At 36.1% G+C, this 15205-nt stretch overlaps 1 long non-coding RNA gene across 1 annotated transcript in view; it reads left to right on the top strand.

Moving 5' to 3' along the window:
• The first annotated feature begins 7077 nt into the window (after positions 1 to 7077).
• The window catches only part of LOC103097482 (uncharacterized), a 30132-nt gene continuing 22004 nt past the window's right edge, over positions 7078 to 15205 (top strand). The window contains exons 1-2 of the long non-coding RNA XR_468205.2: positions 7078 to 7157; positions 11773 to 11879. This is a non-coding gene — a long non-coding RNA (uncharacterized LOC103097482). The remainder of the gene's footprint in view (positions 7158 to 11772; positions 11880 to 15205) is intronic.

The following is a 15205-nucleotide window of genomic DNA, read 5'->3' as shown; positions in this document are numbered from 1 at the left end:
ATTCCTTCTTTTGCAAAATACTAAATTCTTAGTACTTGTATTATTAAACCCTATGCACAGTTTAACCACTTTAAAAACTTGTGTGTCATATGATTTCTTGTTGCTAGTTCTGACAGCACATACATTAAAATAACATCAGATTTGAAAAAAAAATCCCAAGTTTAAATTCCAGAATAAGTTCTCAACAACATAACAACTTTTTCTGGATGACTTTTATATCTATGAAGTAGCCAGTACAATTTCTGTCCTTATAGAATAAAACACTCCCTGTGTGTCAGGCTGGCTATCAGTCACATTTAGACAATTCTCAAATTCACTGAAACCATTATGCATTGCAAGATCTAACAAAACAAACTTCTAATGATGAGTTTTGTTGTGTTTAAGAAAATCTGGCTAACATTTCACATTTAACTGACAATTACCACAATACATGAAATTACATTTGTATCATATCAAAATCATTAGCAATCCTCCCAAATTCATGCATTAACCCTTAGATTTAATCTTAAGTGAAAAGTGCCTTTAACTGTGGAGTAAAAATATCCCTTTTGTGCTCTGAATTTTTCTCTTTTTTTCTCCTTTGGGGGCCCATCCAAAGGAAGAAAGAGGAAGAAATCATTGAATAAATATTTGCTTTTATCCTCTGCTGAGGATTTTAGATTGTGTTCAATCTTGCACCTCCCCAATTTCCTTTTTCGTGGGTGTCCAATTTAAGAATACTTAAGAATATTTAAGAATAAGAATTTAAGTAGAGACAAGGCTGTGACAAAGACAACGATAAACAGAAACATCTCAAAAGCAGGAGTGTCTCACCTGTTGTCTTTCTGTTCAGAATCAACCCTCTTCCTCCCTGCAGCAGAGGAGGATGGCAGATCTGATCTATAAACTGATAGCTTCTTGGTAGAGATTTTGGGCTCCTGCCTGAAAGATAGAGACGTGAGCCAAGACCAAATCTAGGTGGGGGGTAGATGTTTGTTGACCCATGAGGACTCTTAAGGGTCCAAATATAGAAAGACACACGAGACAAACAGTAAAAGCCAGACAACAAACAGATGTGGAAGATAAACAACAGAGATACAGACTTTCACTAGGTTTCAGGGCAGGCAAGAGTATACTCCGCTGACCCCAGGGGCTTATTTTAAAGATAATATTCCTCAGCACGTTGGCCAGCATGGAAGTTTTTCACACTCACCATCACCATACGTGCTCCTTAGGACTCATTGGGTCATCAGAGGACTCAAACCTCTGTTGCAGGGACCCAGTCCCTGTCCCAAGTCCAACTTGGGAGAGGGGCTCTAACCACCCCAAAGTTCCTACTGAGCACTCTAGAAGGGAAATATCTCAATCTCTCGAAACAACAACTTCCATTTTCCTGGAAGTTCTGGCCTGGCCCCTAGCAGGACTCAGGAACTATGTACTTGACAGGTCCTCACTCAGAAACAGATGAAAGGGGGTTTTAATGGATCTGACTTGGCAATAGGCCATCTTCATATAATCTGTGGGGCACAGAATCTGCCAGCCACTTAGCCATATGCTACATATCCAGACTCTCCCTTCCCTATACACATTCACATAGATAAAAACACTCAGATTTCCCTTTAGGGATTCAAGTACCTTTACCACTGTGTGGTCCAAACCTTTGGAATCCCAGAACAAGCCCCCAAATGTTCTGTCCAGTCCTGGTTCAGATTCGAAGGAGGAGACACACATGGTAATGCAATACACAAGAGGTACTTTATTCAAGCTATAGCCTGGGCCTCCACAAGAAGCAGAAGACCTGAGCATTGCAGAGGTCTGGTTTATATAGAAGGGCTAGGGGTAGGGGTCAGTCTTGAGAATCAGGCACCAGAAGTGAAGACACATCAACCTTAGTCCCACATGCTTCCTTTTAACATATGGTCTGGACGGTGACCTAGGTCAGGTCAGTGAGACCTGAAGACTTGAGATAACATATTACAGTACATAAATAAGGGTGTGGTAATTTTAGTTCTTGGGACAAGGGACCCTATTTAGGGTATTATCTGGAGGGCAAGTTCCTATGATATCAGTATGTTTCTTCAGTATGAAATATAGATACACATATATAATTGTATGTTATATATACATAAATATATGTCATAAATTATTATATGAGAAAGAGAAAAATAAAAATAAGGAAAAGAAGAAAGAAAGAAGGAGAAGGAGAAGGAGGAGGAGGAGGAGGAGGAGGAAAAAGAAGATGATGACAGTGAGAGAAATACAGTAGTGAAATTTAAAATGAGAAATTGGTAGTAATGGATTTTAATAGTGTTTCCATACTAGTAGGTCTAAGGACTTTGGGTCTTATTCTCTGATATGAGAAAGAATGAATGATTCCTCTCCTCCCCACAGAAAATCATGGGTGCACTCTATGGAAAAAATCTGTTAAACTATCATCCAGGATCCCTAATCATTATCAGTGAATGACAGAAATAAGAACTAGCATTTTCATAACAGTTTACTGTTTATTAAACAATTTTCTTTTGAATTTTTTTCTAGTTGAGTTTTAACTTTACATTAATCATTCCCCACTGCCTTTACCATGAACATTACATTAGGTCAATGAAAAATAATTAGGCAAAAATAACTGATGCAAAACTGACTGTTAGATTCCTAGTAGTCCCCCAACTCTTGCTATGATGAACACTTTTTTTTCATGACTACCCTGTGTAGATTATACAAATATTATTATTCCCATTTTACTAATGAGGTAACTGAAGCTCAGTAGCCTGTTTAAAAATCTTTCAAAACATTCTAAAGAGTTGTGCCAAAATCATTAAAGCTCCATAATTTCTGATTAGTTTGTAAGAATGACTATTGTTATAGAAAACTGAAATTTGATAGATTATTTTTTTTTCATTTTTAACTATTAGATAGGATTAAAAATATTATAAAATTTACCTTTTAGCATTTACAACCAAGAAAGTACACTTTCCATTGTGGAAATATAATAGTAATCCATACACCTTTTGGCACCCCAAAACAGCCTTTTTTATTTTAAAGGAAAAGAAAAAGTTTGATTTTAAGACTAAAACTACACATTTGCTTTTTCCCCCTTGCTGAGTATGGTGTTGACAAGTTCTTTTCTAAGTAAATAAGCCTCTTGGGCAGTGAAGCAACTAAATAATATAACAAGAGCCAGACACCACTGAATATCAACAACTCTGGGAGAAGCAAGAGAGTTTGTAGGCATCTTGAAATGTGTCTGACATATCAAAAGAATATATATCAATCCATCAGTAATTTGATTGTATATTCTTCTGATCACGCATTTTAACGATTCAACATTGTTTTAATTTTTTTTAGGTTCTATCTTAGTTGTGTTTTAATCTTTATCATTTAAAGATCACCATTTTCCTATTCTTTATTTTATAGGATTATAATGTAATTTTGCTAGAAGAAAAAATCTTCAAATCTGGCCATAGAAAGCTATTGCATGTTTTTATAGGTAAAAAAAGAAAATATTAGCTCATCAACATTTATTTAACTGGATTGGGAACTATCAGGAAATTTAAAAAATAGCTCTTAAACTTTTTTTAGATACCATGAACCTCTTTGGCAGTCTGGTAAAATCTATGGACTCCTCAAAATTATAGTTCAATGCATTAAAATACATAAATTAACAAAAGAAATTATTTCCAAATAAAGTTATCAAAGGTCAGCTATGTGATACTGTAGACAGATTATTGGGCCTGGAGTCAGGAAGACTCATCTTTTTTAGTTCAACTTGGGCATCAGATACTTACAGACTATATGACCCTGGGCAAGTACGTAAATCTGTTTGTCTCAGTTACTTCATTTGCAAAATGAGTTGGAGAAGGAAAAGGCAAACCATTCCAGTATCTTTACCAAGAAAATTACAAATAAGGTTATAATTTGCCATGACTGAAAAATGACTGAACAACAACAAACAATTATGAAAAACATTTTTTTTTTAATTCCTGGACCCCATGCTAAGAAACCCTTAATTAGAAGGAAGATGAACAGGGCTATTACAATATTCCAACATGCAAATGATTATACCATTATGTTGCTCAGTAAAAGTGTTCATTTGTTTCATGTAATCGAGAAATGGTTTGGTTGTAATAGAGGGTTAAGTCTTTCATTATAGAACTTTGGCAGCCTGAGCCCCCTGAGAGAAAGTCAGGTTAACTGACCCTGGGTTTGGTCCCTTGGCCACAGTTCAGACTCAGGGCAACAGGAGTTGAGGTAAAGTCTGACCGAGATTCAAAATGCCTTTCTCAGGTTTCTCTTCTCTGAGTCCCTTCAATTGGGAAGTGTTGGGGGGAAGATTTCCAGTCACAAGCAGGAAAAAGTGGTAACCCACAGGAGAAAGTCTTTTTCAACCTTCTCTCTTAGGCTTCTCCCAACTGAGAGACCAACTGCTCTTCCAGCTAGAATCTTCTACTCCTCCAGATTCCAATCTCCAGGGGCCCCTCCCCTGTCATGGAGATCAGTTCCACATACTCTTCAATCTGGCACTTTTCTGATATCCAAGCCTCTGTCACATACATCTCCCCAAACACAGCAGCCCAAGCTCTCTCATAAATTCCACAAGTTCTCTTTCATGTCCTCCCCACTGAACCTAGTCATTTCCACATAGTAAACAATATAAGTTATCATTTTAAATTCTGCTCAATACAATGAATATGATAATGTTCCAACTCATATGTGGAGCATTAAGAAAATTAATTTGATGTAAGGGTATGATATTTTATTTTCCTTACTTATTCTCCAAGAACTGATCAAAGTTATCCTAGCATGTTAATATTTGTATTCTCCCATATTTCTTCAGGGTAGAATAGCAATGAAAGAAAATAAGGAGGTGAGACCAAGGAGAAGAGAAAGAAGAGGCATAAAGTTGATGTGGGAAGACAATGGGATACTCAGAAAGGATACATTATGGATCTTTAGTACAAGAGAACAGAAATTCAATAAGAATGATTCTTTGTTTTAATCTAATCTATATGGGGCATAAACCAAGGAGACACTAGCTTGCTTCACATTCTCTGAAGACTGTATCATAACTTATAATTACTTATTAAATGATAAAAAGCAGGCCAGAAAAAGCAAAGGCCTCCTGCCACCAGTGGCCAGCATTCCCTCCAAGAATGAAGCTGAAAAGCCTAGAGCCCAGAAATGGCTGATGCATACAGATATGCTTTGGATAGGAGAAAGGCCCCACTCACTCATGCTATTCCAATTTATGCTCTTAATGACATCCCTTTCCAAAGGCCTCCTATGTCACTCTTTGCAAGAACCCAGTCTTCTAAATGCCAGGAAGGGCAAGAGACAGGAACCTTCTGAAAGCCAGAAGATACAAAACCTTTACAATGGCTACAGACTTCCCAAGCCTACTTTCTCCATCCACTCTCTTTTCTCTACTCTTTAAAGGATAATTTTAGCACTGTGACCTAAATTATATTAATTATTGGTTGCCATGGATATCATAATAATAAAATAAAAATACCCAAGTCAGTCTGAAATTTTATGGTGATTTAACTAATATAGTGGAAAGAAATTAAGAAGAAGGGAGAAGGAAAAGGTGTAGGATTTTCTCTCACCTGGCTTTTACTGGGTGGGAAGATTAGGGGATCTAGAAAGTAACAATTTGGAGTGTGAAGGAAGAAGGAATCAGACTGAACTCCAATAGGGCTCAGCCAAGATGCCTGAACCTGATTTAGCTAAAGGGCAAACTCACCACCAAAACCCAGACAAATAGCTGCCACCATGCCAAGATGTCGCACACTTAGCATGCTTCCAGCCAGAGACTCCTCTCCGGGAATAGAGAGTGAAGAGAGGAAGTGACATGCCTTATACAGATGGTTTTATGTCACTTTCCTGCATCTCATCTGTACCAATGATAGCTTAGCTTGACCTAGGACAGCCCATGTGTCTGTCCACTATTTCTGCACATGTTTATTGAAGGCCATTTTCTCAGATACTTAATCCTTGAGTATGGTACAGACATTCCTGACCTTGTTAAACTAAGTAGGGTGGAGACATGTAGAGTTCCCAAGAATTGATTCTGTTAAACCAAGTATCTCCATTGTTACTAATCAGGAAATAGGTAAATAAGATCTTCTAAAGTATTGTCTGAGTAGCGTGGAGTAGTTTTAAAATTCACAATTCCACTATCTTAAGAAGCTAGTTTCCAGATAAATGAGCTTTGACTGTATTCTTATTCAACTAGAGGGTAGGGAAAAGAAATAGAGCTGTAAATTCCATCTTAATAATATTAAACATTTTAAAATCTAGAGGTTGTCCTAGGTTCCAAAAAAAAAAAAAGAATATAGGCTAATGTTAAAGCTTTACAAGTTCAAGCAAGGTCTGTTCACCATTTTTCTTCAGTAAAAGTGAAAAATTTTGGATCATACGCACAATTTAATTTTTAACTTTAGAATTATAACTTCTAGTTTTATCTCCTGAGGCAACAGTTTGAAAAAATTCTCAAGCTCACGTCCAGTTTTTTCAAGACATTACTCAGTATCTTGTTTAAATTAATCCCAAGGCAAAACATTTCTTCGTACTTCTCTTAGTCTATGATGGTTTAAAAAAAAAAAACTGCTTCCTGCAAACTGATGAAAATAATATAAAAAACTGATATAATAAATTTACTTTAGAAATGAATAAATTAGTTATATGGGCTGTACATATATCCTGTCAATGACACAACAAATTTCATGCAGAACATTAAAGGATCTTTTCTTTTTAAGTACGATGAATGTATTTATTTCATAAAATAATTATTCAAATATATATTTTTCTAGAGCCTTGAAAAATCTCCCAGAAAAAAACTTTAGACTAAAAGGGAAAAGAAAACTGCCCATATAAGTATTTACTGAGCTAGATGTAGATATTGTCAACTTGAAATCTGGAGATCCCAAGTCTTACCCTGTCCTCTGAGAACTCACTGTGAGGGAAGTTCTCACTTGCCCATTTCTGACCAAACAATAGACCCTAAGGTTGACAAATCAAATGCTAAGTACCCTTTTGTCATAATAGTTTCTCCTATTGAATCAAAGTCCCCTCCCAAGTAGCCCAGCCCTTGGGTGGACCCTTCCCTTTTGTATCCATTGTAAAGCATCAGCCTCTCCTGGAGGATCCTGTTTTGGACTTTTCATTTCCTTGTAGCCATGGTAATGCCAATCAATCATACTTCCCTATCCTCAGTTCCCCAAATTATATTATTCCTTTGAGAAATGATCCAGCACAGTGCACCTTGGTATGCTCCCCAGAGTCCCAGGGTGTAGACCTAATGAAGTTTATTTTTTGGTGCTGGGCTCTGTGACAGCCACCAATTACTGAACCTATTTCCCGATGAAAGACTTGGATTTTTTCTGACTACTTTAGTGGTTCTGGGTTATTTCAAATTTACAATGTATATTTATGAGTTAGATACAATAACACACAGTGTTAGAGTATCACTTATTTGAAGTGTAGAATGGCAAGATCTAATCCATAATTTTCTCTTTCATGTGGTCTTCATTCTCTACAAACTTTTCCAATTATTATTCCTTACAATAGGCAATCCATTTTCCTCTTGTTGTGGGGTGTAGAGGTGTTCCCTTGGGATTTCGGGAAGGATACCTCTTGAAGGAATGCAAGACTCCAAAACTTAAGCTTAAAAGTAAAGAGAGAGATTTATTAGTAATGTTAAATTTTTTTGTCAGCAAGACAGCATGAGTGGAAGAACCTGGGAGGTTGCTCCCAGAATTCCTCCATTCTGGGTTTTTTATAGTCTTCTATTGCAGTGAGGACATGTCTCTGGAGCAAGGGGTTGGTGGGGGAGGTTAGCCAGAGGGCATGGGGGTGGTTCTCCTGATTTGGAGGATGAATGAATAGGGTGTGACTCTTTGTCCATCTCAATTCAATGTAGCTATCAAAGGAGGGTAATCTCCAAAGTCCAGTGATGTGGATTGAGAGGGCCTAAGGGAACAGAGGAATTTCCCTGATAATAGTTTGCCTGAGTTTCTGGGGGTACAATGCCCATGCCACTCTTACATATTATAATTTCCTATATCAAAAAAGCATTCTCTATTCTCCCCCCTCTGCCACTTAAAAATCCTTTGCTTCCAACAAGGATCAATACAGTTGTCATCTAAAGGAGAATTTTCTGATCATCCGGACCAGCCCCTCCTTAAATTATTGACTACAGGTGTCTTCCTTCTGCTCCAAAGTGCCAGGACTTCCAAATGTGCCAGCACATCTCCCATTTGAGAGGAGCAATCTTCCCTTGGACGTCAGGCCTTCCATCTCCTATTGTACCTATCCCTAGAAAGAAGAGGAAAGTTGTTGGGAAAGATAGCTTCCTTCTCCTGATGACACCTTTCCTGCCTAAGCTCTAGCCTTCATAGGGGAAAGGAATATTGACAGAAGAAGTCCTCTCACCTGAATATCTGATAGTGTGCCTCCCATATTATACTTCCATTTTTCATTTTTCTTGGTTTTTTTGTTGTCATTCAAAATGATTAACAGGGAAATGTATTTTCCATAATAGCATATATATAACCTATATCAAATTGCTTACTTGCTCTTGAGTAGAGACCAGAAGGACAGAAGGAATTTGGAACTCAAAGTTTTAACAAATGTTTAAAAATTTTTACATGTAATTCAGAAAACAAATGAAATATTTTAAAATCTTTTGTAATAGAAGTTTAGAGTAATATTATATAGTAGAAAGAACACCAGATTTTGGAGTCAGAAGCAATAGATTGAATTTTTGTTCTGTTATGTATGTAATCTAAAGGTACATGTGTGATGTTTAGTAAATAAAGTTATCTCTCTCATTCCTGCTTTTCATAGTTGAAAAGTGAAAGGATTGGAATTGATGCTTTCTAAGGTCACATACAGCTCTAAATCTTATGAGTCCATGAGTCCATTTTATTCCTAATATCTAGTGTTTCTTAAGAAAACTTCTAGTTGTTCTATTATAATTCTAATTCATAGCAAGTGCATATAGGTAAGTGGAGCTTAATTTGCCTTCTTGTGCTATTTATGTGTCCAGATTAATCTCCTAGAACATTTTAAGGTAATTTAGTATTGCAGGGTATGAAACCTGATCCATTTTAAATGGGAAATTAATAGAGTTGCAAAAGGCCTTAGCATGTTGTATGAATCCAGCTTTCATTGAACAGATGATAACTTAGCTGGCCAGCACTTAGAATCTACACTTCCTACAGTAGTATTTGCTTTTTTAAAATTCTGAGCTTTCAGTCTTTTATATGTACAGTAGGACTGTATCCACAGAAGAGTTAAAACTAAGCAGTAAAACATCTGCAAAAACCCTTTATTACTATCTTGACATTTTAGAGAGCATAACAGCATAACAAAACTATCCAGTAATAAAGGAATCACATGATTTTTTTTTCTCAAACCCCAGCCAAAATAAGCACTGACTACATTAGTCATTTGTCTATGCCTAAAACAAAATCAAGATGTATGGTTATCATGGAGAGCCAAGAAAAAGGGATCATAGTCCTTTTTCAATGCCCAAAGTGATCACACCTTCTTTGTGTCTCATTTCCTCCTACTAAGCACCTCTTGAGCTTCAGGCTTTTTCTATAGCTCATTCATGGTTTTTTTCCACTCAGATCCTAGTATCCCAACTAATTCATTTCTCCTTGGTGACTTGTTCTCGGAGTACTCTAATTCTTTGTGCTCTATCACTTGACTGGCACTAACACCAACTCAAGAGGACACGGAAGATTTCATAGTATCCACTTGGAACTGTAAAGCCTTAGAGGGAAAACTATCTTTATACTCACTGAAGGTGAGACCTAGTAAAATGTCACAGGCACACAGGAACTCAAGTGTTTTAGAAAAATATACATTTTTTTTCCTTCCATGTATTTGTTAAGTTGGAATCTGGAGAGGGTAGCTTAATCCTAGGATGGAATTGTTGAGAGGCAGCATGGAGTAGTGGAATGTATCTGAACAAAGAAGGTCTGGCTTCTTGGTATAGTTCTTGTACTAGTATATAAATCTGGGGAAATCACATTACCCTCTTGAGCTTCACTTTCCTCATCAGTAAAATGGATATAATACTTAAACTCTGTATCTATGTTGTTTTAAAGAAAGTTTTTTTTATGGAAATATGAACATTATCAGGAATTTAGAAAAGATATATATGTATATACATTATATATATATATATTTAGAAAGATAGCAGAGAAACCATTTTAAACATATCTGCATTTATAAGTATTTTTAATACATTATTAATCATTTTCTGGAGAAAAAAGAGATTAAAGAATATTTTTAGATATTAAGTTTAGCATCAAACAGGACCAAAGATTTCTTGGATTGCTTTCAAGATCTAGCATCTTCATTCTTCAAAAACTGAAATTAGAAAATATGGGCTTTCCCCTAGTAGCACACCTTCAAAGTCAATATTGACTTTAATTATCTACTCCCTCCAAAAAGTCCCTGAAAGAAAATAAAATGGACTATATAGCATATACCCAAAACATAAGACTCAGGAAAGAATAGGAAAAAATGTTTCCACTAGTCCTACTCACACCCTCTTTGGTTGGATAAGATATTAGAGGCTATCTAGATTAGTCTATTACTTCAATGCTTCATTATGGACTGATAGTGACTCTGGTCTCTTGAAGATTATTCAGTAATATTTAAGTTCTAGGAGATCATGCCAAAAAGAAATATTATAAGTAAAGGCTGTACAGTGGGCTATATATCTGCTATAAGAGGCCCAATCTAGGTAAGTTCAGAGAGACTCATTACCACCAGGGTGGCCTCGAGAATACATTTTTTGGTCATGAATACTTATTAAATCTTCTAGAAAGGCACAGACATGTTCTGATCTATATCAGGAGAGGGAGTAACCACACAGATGAAATTATGGCTCTTTGAAGTACTGAAGTCCTGAGAATGATGGTAATAGCTAGTGATTTAAGGTTTTGAAAGCCCTAAGTCTGCACAAGATCCTAACCTTTTTGAGAAGAATATATGTTAAGCCAGGATCACAGTAGACTCCTGCTTCTTTCTTGGGCAAAGGGTACATAATCCTTGAAAGAATCAGAAAGCAAAAAGCCAGAAGGATGAAGATGAAACACATTACTCATTTCGAGGCAGAAGTGATGAATTTAAGATGCAGAAAGATATATATATATATTTCCAGACATGGATAATAGGAATTTCTTTTAATTTACTCATTGGAGGAAGACAGGTAGTAGACATTGTGGGAGGGATATATTAATAAATCAAGGGAAAGAGTTGCATAGGAAACTTTAAACATAAGAACCATGTTTCTACCATTTCTAAATCATCTTCTTCTCCCTTCTCACTCAAAGACATAAAATTGTCTGGGCTAAATGAGGAAGAATTGCCAGAGAAAAGAATAATTATCTATATATTCCAAACAGCTTTTCAAAGTGCAACCAGGAAGGTTACTATGTGCTTCAAAACAAGCCAACATTTTTAGGGATGGCAGCAGACCAGGACCCAGGTGCTCTTTTTAATTGTGCCTCTCTTTCCATTCACCATCCCTTACCAATTTAGAGTGAAAATAATCAGGGAAAGTATGTGAATAATTATGGCATGGTTTTTAAAACTAATTTAATCAAACTCACCTCAAAGGACAAATAAACCAGTCAAAAATGTCTTTGTTTTTGTGTCTTAGTTCAAAACTGTCAGTACTTTCCACAATATATCCAATGAAGACATGCTTCTTTAAGCCTTATTACTTAAATACTAGAGCTTTACAAGTTGGTCTTTGTTTTCGTTTTATTTCAGAAGTCCAAAATTAATTAGAAATGGATTTTTGGTCATTTTGAGGGAAAGGTCTGATCCTTTTACAAGTGAATTTACTTATTGATGCAACCTATTTTTTTTACATCAAGGTAAGCATTACACTCTTACATATGCTGCTAGTGGTAAACTATCCCTCATTAGGAACTCATTAAAATGATTAATCTACAAATGCTTATTAAGTACTTACTATGTGCCTGGCAGCATACTAGTTAATGGAGATAAAGGCAAAAAATGAGACAATTCCTGCTCAAAAGAAACTTACATTCTTATTGGGCAGAAGCAACAATTCTTGCTGAAAAAGTAAATATAGATTTTATAAAAACCAATAAAAAGTAATTGTGGTGGGTGGTAGGGAAGGTTTGGACTAACAATTAGGAGAGTCAAGAAAGTCCTATTAAAGAAGCTCACACTTAAAAGATGAATTGAGAGAGGATCCAAGAGTGAGAAAAGAGGAGGAACAACATTATAGATATGAGGAAAGTTTCTCCAAAGGGTTAGAGGTAGGGAATGGAAAGTAATGTAGAAGTAGAAGCAAAAAGGATAATTGGACTACAACAAAGGAGCTTAATATAAGATGTTATATATATATACATATATGTATATGTATATATATGATATTATATAATCAGCCTGAAAATAACTTGAGGGTAGGCTTATTTATTATTCACGGACCAAAAAAAAGCAATTAAATGCTTCTTGAGGAAGGGAAGAACATAGTCAGACTCATGTTTTAGGGATATCAATCTGGAAATTGGGTGAAAGATGCATTAGAGATAATTTAGAGACTTGAGGACAGGTAACCAATTAGGAGGCTATTCAATTGTCCAAGTGAGAGATGAGGGCCTGAACTCTCATTATTGAAATTTGGGTAAAACTTACCAACAATTTAATGCTTATTTCATGCTTCACGTGGTTTACAAGTATGCTTTTGGAGCTTTACAGGGACAAGGAAGAGTATACTGCAAAATCAGTGATTTTATTTTATACTTGATAGCAAATTGGGCACAAGACTTGACAATGGAAGGAATTAAAATTGTTATTTTTTTTAAAACCTATTCATTTTAAAAAAAATTTTAAACATTATTTTATTTGGTCATTTCCAAACATTATTCACTGGAAACAAAGATCATTTTCTTTTCCTCCCCTCCACCCCTCCCACCACCTTTCCCTCTCCCATAGCCGACTCATGATTCCACTGGTTATCACATGTGTTCTTGACTCAAACCCATTTCCTTGTTGTTGGTATTTGCATTAGAGTGTTCATTTAGAGTCTCTCCTCAGTCATATCCCGTCCACCCCTATAGTCAAGCAGTTGCTTTTTTTCGGTGTTTTTACTCTCATAGTTTATCCTCTGCTTGTGGATAGTGTTTTTCTCCTAGATCCCTGCAGATTGTTCAGGGACATTGCATTGTCCCTAATGGAAAAGTCCATCACCTTCGATTGTACCACAATGTATCAGTCTCTGTGTACAATGTTTTCCTGGTTCTGCTCCTTTCACTCTGCATCACTTCCTGGAGGTTGTTCCAGTCTCCATGGAATTCCTCTACTTTATTATTCCTTTTAGCACAATAGTTTTCCATCACCAACATATACCACAATTTGTTCAGCCATTCCCCAACTGATGGGCATCCCCTCGTTTTCCAATTTTTGGGCACCACAAAGAGTGCAGCATTCTTGTACAAGTCTTTTTCCTTATTATCTCTTTGGGGTACAAACCCAGCAGTGCTATGGCTGGATCAAAGGGCAGACAGTCTTTTATCACCCTTTGGGCATAGTTCCAAATTGCCCTCCAGAATGGCTGGATCAATTCACAACTCCACCAGCAATGAATTAGTGTCCCCACTTTGCCACATCCCCTCCATCATTCATTACTTTCCATAGCTGTCATGTTAGTCAATCTGCTAGGTGTGAGGTGATACCTCAGCGTTGTTTTGATTTGCATCTCTCTAAGAGACTTAGAGCACTTTTTCATGTGCTTATTAATAGTTTTGATTTCTTTGGCTGAGAACTGCCTGTTCATGTCCCTTGCCCATTTGTCAATTGGAGAATGGCTTGATTTTTTGTACAATTGATTTAGTTTTTGTAAATTTGAGTAATTAAACCTCTGTCAGAGGTTTTTATGAAGATTGTTTCCCAATTTGTTGCTACCCTTCTGATTTTGGTTACATTGGTTTTGTTTGTACAAAAACTTTTTAATTTGATGTATTCCAGATTATTTATTTTGCATTTTGTAAATCTTTCTAATTCTTGCTTGGTTTTGAAGTCTTTCCCTTCCCAAAGGTCTGACATGTATACTATTCTGTGTTCGCCTAATTTTCTTATAGTTTCCTTCTTTATGTTCAAGTCATTCACCCATTTTGAATTTATCTTGGTGTAGGGTGTGAGGTGTTGATCTAAACCAAATTTTTCCCACACTGTCCTCCAATTGTCCCAGCAGTTTTTATGAAATAGTGGATTTTTGTCCCAAAAGCTGAGATCTTTGGGTTTGTCATATACTATCTTGCTGAGGTTGCTTGCCCCCAGTCTATTCCACTGATCATCCTTTCTGTCTCTTAGCCAGTACCAAATTGTTTTGATGACTGCTGCTTTATAATATAGTCTGAGATCTGGGACTGCAAGACCCCCTTCCTTTGTATTTTTTTCATTATTTCCCTGGATATCCTTGATCTTTTATTCTTTCAAATGAACTTTGTTGTGGTTTTTTCTAAATCAGTAAAAAAATTTTTTGGAAGTTCCATGGGTATGGCACTAAATAGATAGATGAGTTTGGGTAGGATGGTCATTTTTATTATATTGGCTCATCCTACCTATGAGCAGTTAATGTTCTTCCAATTGTTCAAGTCTAGTTTTAGTTGTGTGGAAAGTCTTTTGTAGTTGTGTTCATATAGATCCTGTGTTTGTCTCGGGAGATAGATTCCTAAGTATTTTATTTTGTCTAAGGTAATTTTGAATGGGATTTCTCTTTGTAGTTCTTGCTGCTGAGCTGTGTTGGAATTATATAGAAATGCTGATGACTTATGTGGGTTTATTTTGTATCCTGCAACTTTGCTAAAGTTTTTGATTATTTCGATTAGCTTTTTGGTTGAATCTCTAGGATTCTTTAAGTAGACCATCATGTCATCTGCAAAGAGCGATCATTTGGTCTCCTCCTTGCCTATTTTAATGCCTTCAATTTCTTTTTCTTCTCTAATTGCTACTGCTAGTGTTTCTAATACAATGTCAAATAATAGAGGTGATAATGGGCATCCTTGTTTCACTTCTGCTCTTAATGGGAATGGATTTAGTTTATCCCCATTGCAGATGATATTAGTTGATGGTTTTAGATATATGCTGTTTATTATTTTTAGGAATGACCCTTCTATTCCTATGCTTTCTAGTGTTTTTAGTAGGAATGGGTGTTGTATTTTATCAAAGG

Source organism: Monodelphis domestica, chromosome 4, assembly GCF_027887165.1.
Source record: "Monodelphis domestica isolate mMonDom1 chromosome 4, mMonDom1.pri, whole genome shotgun sequence".
NCBI lineage: Eukaryota > Metazoa > Chordata > Mammalia > Didelphimorphia > Didelphidae > Monodelphis > Monodelphis domestica.
This window is presented reverse-complemented; position numbering and strand designations above follow the sequence as displayed.